Below are 6,071 nucleotides of genomic sequence, written 5' to 3' on the forward strand. Positions count from 1 at the left end.
GTCCATTAGTGATAGAATTTCAATGAAATGATACCTTTGACCTCTGAAGATTTTGTCTTCAGTTCCTTGAGTTACTGTGGGAGCCGCTGGAGGGCACTGGTGGGTAAGTGACCAATTTCACCTGTTCCGCAGTTATTTTCCTTCCCATCGATTTCTGAGTCTCCTTAGGTTCCTCTATGATAGCAGCTGTCTTACGCTGTGTTCGTAGTATTTGAAGATAGTTATGGTTCAGCACCAGATGCATGCATTGCAGATCCATTGGAAATGAGAGACCAAGCTTGCTATAAAACACCAAAACTTTACTACCTCTGCCCAAGGCCCGGTCTTTCCTGCCTTCCAAGACCTGCCCAGTACACGGCTACAGCCTCAGTCATGGACAATACAGTCTGTGAGATCTTTCAACATCACTTGAGGTCCTGTAATGTGCACCCAGCAATGCTTGTTTCTGTTGCATCTTCAGGTTTCCAGAGGAGGAGAAAAGCACTATGTTTTCTTACCGTTTACATCAGCTAGAGGAGTGGGGGTGTCGCAAGTGTTGGACTAGGGGCAGCAGTTCCACTAATGCCTCTCTGAGATCTCCTGTAGAGGCATGGGGAAAACACCATGAAATAATTAAATTCTTGTCAGCATTTTCACACAAGCTATAGCTCAAAGTCACGTAGAGAGAGAGCAATCGCCAAGAGATAGGTGAGCTGCAGCCGCTGGCGGAAAGGTTACATAGCTTTTAAGTATATCATCCTTGTGGATGTGAATGTAGATGTGAGCCGTCTTCAGATGGTCAAATGATAAACAGACACCATCTCCTGCATTAGCTGAAAACTCCTCACTAGCTGTTCACATGAGACAGGGACTACAGCTGTCAGTTCTTGCTTTTTGTTTGCTTACTGTTTGCTCTTTTATGATTTTTTTGTGAATTAAGAGAGCTCAGTTCCGTAGACACTGCTTGGTTGTGGGGCACCATACTGTAAAAGAGGCATGGTTGGGGTTTTATTGGTGAACAAAATAATGTACTGTCTACCTGAAAGCCTACCATAAAATAAGAGCAATGTACTATTTCCTCATTTACAGACAGGGATACTGAGACGGGTAAAGATGGTTGCCCAGCAATCCTGTGACAGGATGCATTTTATTCCTAATTTTAAGTCAGTTTCATCCATTAGGTCATTTCTCATTGTACTTGTAGCTCACAATTGGTATTTATTTTAAGGGTGCATGAAATCAATGTAGAATAAATATGTAGGTGTTCAAAAAGCACTATCTAAATTCTAAATTCAAAATCTGAGTAAACAGGAAGGTAAAAAAACATCACAAGAGAATTAGGATGGATACGTTTCTGTCATAGGGGCATTATCTTCTGAAGGAATAATGTTTTCTCGCTAAATCATTGCTTACAGGACTTTATTTTTTTTAATTGTCTGATGGTAAATAACACACAAGCTGGCTCTTTTATGTCTGTCATATACAGGAAATGCGACAGACAAGAAATCACTTTCAGGTGGGCTGTGCTGATGCTTGTTCATAATGCTCCCACCCTGGATTTAATTGTAAAGCTGGAGTCGTACGAATGAAGTACATAGATATCACAAGGGCTGATTAATGCTGAGATAAAACATTGTCCTGTTACATGTGGCATTTCATATTAATAGTGTAAAATTATTTCTCTTCCATCTGGCTCCTGGTCACACTGAGTTCTTCACCGGTGATTTGCCATGAGCTGATGGAAATCTGAGCGTGAGAAGCTAACACTTTGATTTTGAATAATGGATGAGAAGAGTGTCTGCCTTCAATCCCTGCCTTCAATTGCAGCATGTGCAAAGGAGCTGTATCTGGCGCTTGTATTAAATGCAACCTAGTTCTCTTCTCAGTCTGTTCTAATTTGATTGCAGATTCCTGCCAATGTCCTTTGGGTACAGACTTTCAAATACTCTCCATGCAACAGACTGGTCCTGCTCCTACTGAAAGCAGTTGCAGAACTCGACTTTAACAGGAGGACAGCAGGGTGAGACCCAGCAGAACGGTGGCGCTGTCAGTTCCCCATCTCTAAATTGGATTCACCTCTTTATTATGTTTACCTATTGCCTACAGTATCTGTTTTAGAGAGATATTGTAGAGGGTAATTGTAGGGAACATCAAGAACCATATGTTGATTATTTCAATAAGTTACTAGAAGCAGCATGCGTTACAGCTTTTAAATGTATGTCCTTCTTGTAACTCACACCAATTAAGCACAGTTCTGGCATGTGAGCGGTCTTTATTGTTCAGATGGGTAACTGCCAAAGGCTGCTGGGTGTAATGCATATTGCGCTCTGTGACCTTAGCTGCTTGTTGTGACTACAATGGGTATTTGGTTTTCTCAACTGGATGCAAGTCATTTAGCAGCTTGCTCCCTAGGCCTTTTCTTGAAATCTGTTCCAGCTTCCTTCTCTTCCTTACGGAGCTGCACCTCTACATGCTAATTTGCAGGGAACCTTAAGAAGGGTTCTTCGTATCAGAAGGTGGGTGGGTGTACACATGAATGCATGCGTGCTCAACTCTACAGGTAGACCCATACCTGCCATTTCTTGAAAGTTTGTATGTATAAGAAATCCTCGTAGAGGACTGTGATTTTTGCACAAGCTTTCAGAAAGGCCACCAGGATGACCAGTCTTCAGCTGCCCTTGCTGTAGCTTCTTGGCTGTGGAGCTAGTGTGTAGATCTCTTCCAGACCATCCGGCAGTCTCTGCTAGGATGGCAGTAAAACAGTTTGGGTTAACTGAAAACAAGGCTACTATTTTAAGAGAATAGTATTATAAATATGCTACAAGTCTCTGACACTCTGAAATGCCACGTTTGTACAAATAAGGTATATCCCATGTTCTGGTGAAAATCAAGACATTAACTGAGCTAGTATGCCTATTCTTTCTCCAAATCCAGCTTCACTGTAAACCCCACTTAAAAAATTGCAAACTCTTTCTTCACGTTCTTTTTATAGAAATATGCTCTGATTTTTAGTGGGATGGATTCTTCATGAATACTTTGTGTTTAGAGGACTTAGGGAATATCTTGCAGTTTGGTTACTAAACACAGGCAAGTAGTAGGCTCAGAAAGCACAATGTTGGGGGTTTTTAGATTGCTCTTTTCTTTTTGAAGGGTGGAGAGGATTGGAAAGCAAGCCAAATCTGGTAGCAAGCACTGGCAAGGTTCCTGGTATATGTAGATTGTAATATGGAAGCGTTTATGAAGCATTAGATAGTATCTGAAATGCAAACTTCAAACACAAAAGTATGTTCATCAGCTTCTCAGTGACTGCAAGCCAGTTTTGTTTTTTTTTAACGTGCTGTTCTTTGTGGTACCTACTTCGTATATTGTTGCATGAAGAAATAAATCAACATATATTGGAATGTATGATTCTGCAGGTTCCATACTCACTGGAAAGTGAGCTGCTATATGTTGTGATAGCTGAACAGAGCCAGCCTTGGCTGTTCTTGTGCTTTGGGTTAAAGCCCAGTTTTGGTATGTGTTTTTACTGGGGCATTTAAACCCAGATTAGAAATTTCTCAAATTTCCGCATACCCTGCAGAGTTGCATTTGAATGTGACAGATGCTTGTGGTGGTGGTGTTTTTTATGTAGACCTCATCTGCATCATTTTCTTCAGACTTCAAATTAGGTGGTAATTGCAGGAGCGCTAGTCATGCCAGTCTTCCCTTGTTTGTGTTTTGTCTTATCCTCTGATTTTCTTCATCTGCATTTTTTCAAGCTCTAGGCTACTACAGAGAAGGAATACCTTTTGTCTTATGTTTGTTGCCCAGTAGAGAGACTAAGTAAAAAATCTTCCAAACTATTATACACTTACGGACATGGTTTAGTGGGTGACTTTGATAGTAGGGTGATGGTTGGACCAGATGATCTTGAAGATCTTTTCCAACCTTAATGATTCTATGGTTCTGTACTGTTGGTTTTAATCCTTCTTACACTTGCATCTTGCATCCTGTTGTATCTGTTATGTTTACTATTGCCATACTCATTCAAATAACTTTTTTTTTTTTTCCTGAGATTTTGTCTGGTAGACAATAGGGGAAGAGACCAGATGAGACCAGTGCAAGGGCTGGTAACACAACATGCACTGAAATGCAGGAGTCAATGCAGCCTGTCATTCTGTATCAGGCACAGCTTCACAGTAACTGTGCAGTAATGTTCTCTTCAAAACTAAAACCTGGGAAATGTCTCCTCAGGAACTTAGCAGCTGCTGAAGTGCAAGAGAGGTTTCACAAGCACACTCAATACATCAAAATGCCCAGAGATACAACAATTGCTGTTGAGTTCCCTGTCCCTTCCATGTATCACTATCCAAGCAGTATATGGAAAACTCTTGAGATTAGAAAAATATGCTGTTCATGCACTCTAGACAGGTTATACAGAGGAAATATGCACTTTATTCACTTCACGGTGGGCTCAGGAGAGTTTGGAAGAATGTAGATACTCATGAGAAAGGCTGGCAAGAAGTGGTCAGAGATTTGCTACCTCCTTGGGGTAAAGGCTCCCATTCTTTCTTGCACACACTGCATTTAACAAGTGAGAAATAATTAAAAGTGTTACCTACCTTTCCGTCAGTTCATGGTTTTCTTGGAGCTAAGTTAAGCAGGATTCAGTCTAATTAAGTAGCCAGAGATGGACTCTTAAAGCAAAGCTCCTTAAAATTTTCTTCCTGAAATTCAGAGATAATTTTCCTGCCTCCCTCTTGAAATTGCAGATTGAGAGCTAGAAGTGGAAGCCCCAGGAAAAGCAAGGTACCATAGCCCCAGCTGTTAAGATCTATATGTGATCTTAACAATCAAATGATTATAATAGTATCAAGTAGCTGTGGCCTGGTGTCACCAGAGGCTGAGGTTAAATGACAGAAATTGAGAAGAATGCTCTGGGGACACTCCTGGTGCATTTTTATCTGTATAAAATAGGTCCTGACCCACATGTCAGTCTTGTGGGTTGGCAGTCTTGCTGGTTCCTTCCACATGAGAATTTGTGCTATGTGCAAGCTCTCCTCTAGTGCAACACCAGCATAACTGGTTTTCTTGTTGCTATTTTAATCAATCTGAAAGTGAAGAGTAGGGGACTTGCTTACATGCTTTGTGAATTATCGCATTTTATGGTGACAGGGACATGAAAAACACTTACGTGAACTGGTTGCATTTAGATAGAACCTGTCATGTCAGCATGGGAGCTGAGTAAAGGGACCATACAAGGGCTGGTGAGCAGATACCAAGAGGTTTAAACATCTCTGCTCTTCATCTGGACTGTTAAAGGGAAGTTCCTGGGGCTGCTGACTGTGCTGAACATGTCCCAAGGACCAGGTGACTTCCTTCCCCAGGACTGCTTGCTGTCTACCTGCTTCTGTGTGTTAAATACACCTTTTAAAAGAAGGAGGTGTATGCTTGTGCACAGACATCACTTGAACAGGGAAAATGTTTGATTTTCCAGTCTGCTTTCAGTTCTGAAGTATTACAGTGCTAACAAGATTTATCTCTACTCAGTGCGGTATTCTTGAGCTTAATCAGTCACAAGTCTTTGTTTAGCTAGACAGAGTTTTGGAAAGATTATTTTGTTTTTGAAAGTGTTACTTGTCTTGAGATGATTAGTAAAATATATTGAAATCCAGTAGGCAGATCTCAAGAAACAGCTGACTTTCATATGCAGATCTTCACAATATGGATTTGGAATGTTTGGGGTTGGTGGTGTTTGGGGTTGGAAATTTTTTATATTTGGTGCAGTCTTCAAGCAAACACAGCCTAATGCATCTGCTTCTGTTCAGAATCGCTGACTGATTATAATGCATTAATGCCTTTTTCTAGCACAGCTTATGTCAGGGGACTTACAGGGTACGCACACACAGGGGAAGGGCTGCTTCTCTGAGTAACACTAATGGAGAAAGTACACCTCTCTCTGCTGCTTCTCTTATGGTTGGTGCTTGCTAAAAGTTATTTTCAATCGCATTAATTCTGTTTATGAAAGCCTGAGGACTAATGGTGTCCTCAGGTTGCAAGGCAGGGATACATACAGAGCAAGTACCTGGGAGATGTAGTCCTTCAAGTCCTCC

This window comes from Anser brachyrhynchus, assembly GCF_964034855.1.
Source record: "Anser brachyrhynchus genome assembly, chromosome: 2".
NCBI lineage: Eukaryota > Metazoa > Chordata > Aves > Anseriformes > Anatidae > Anser > Anser brachyrhynchus.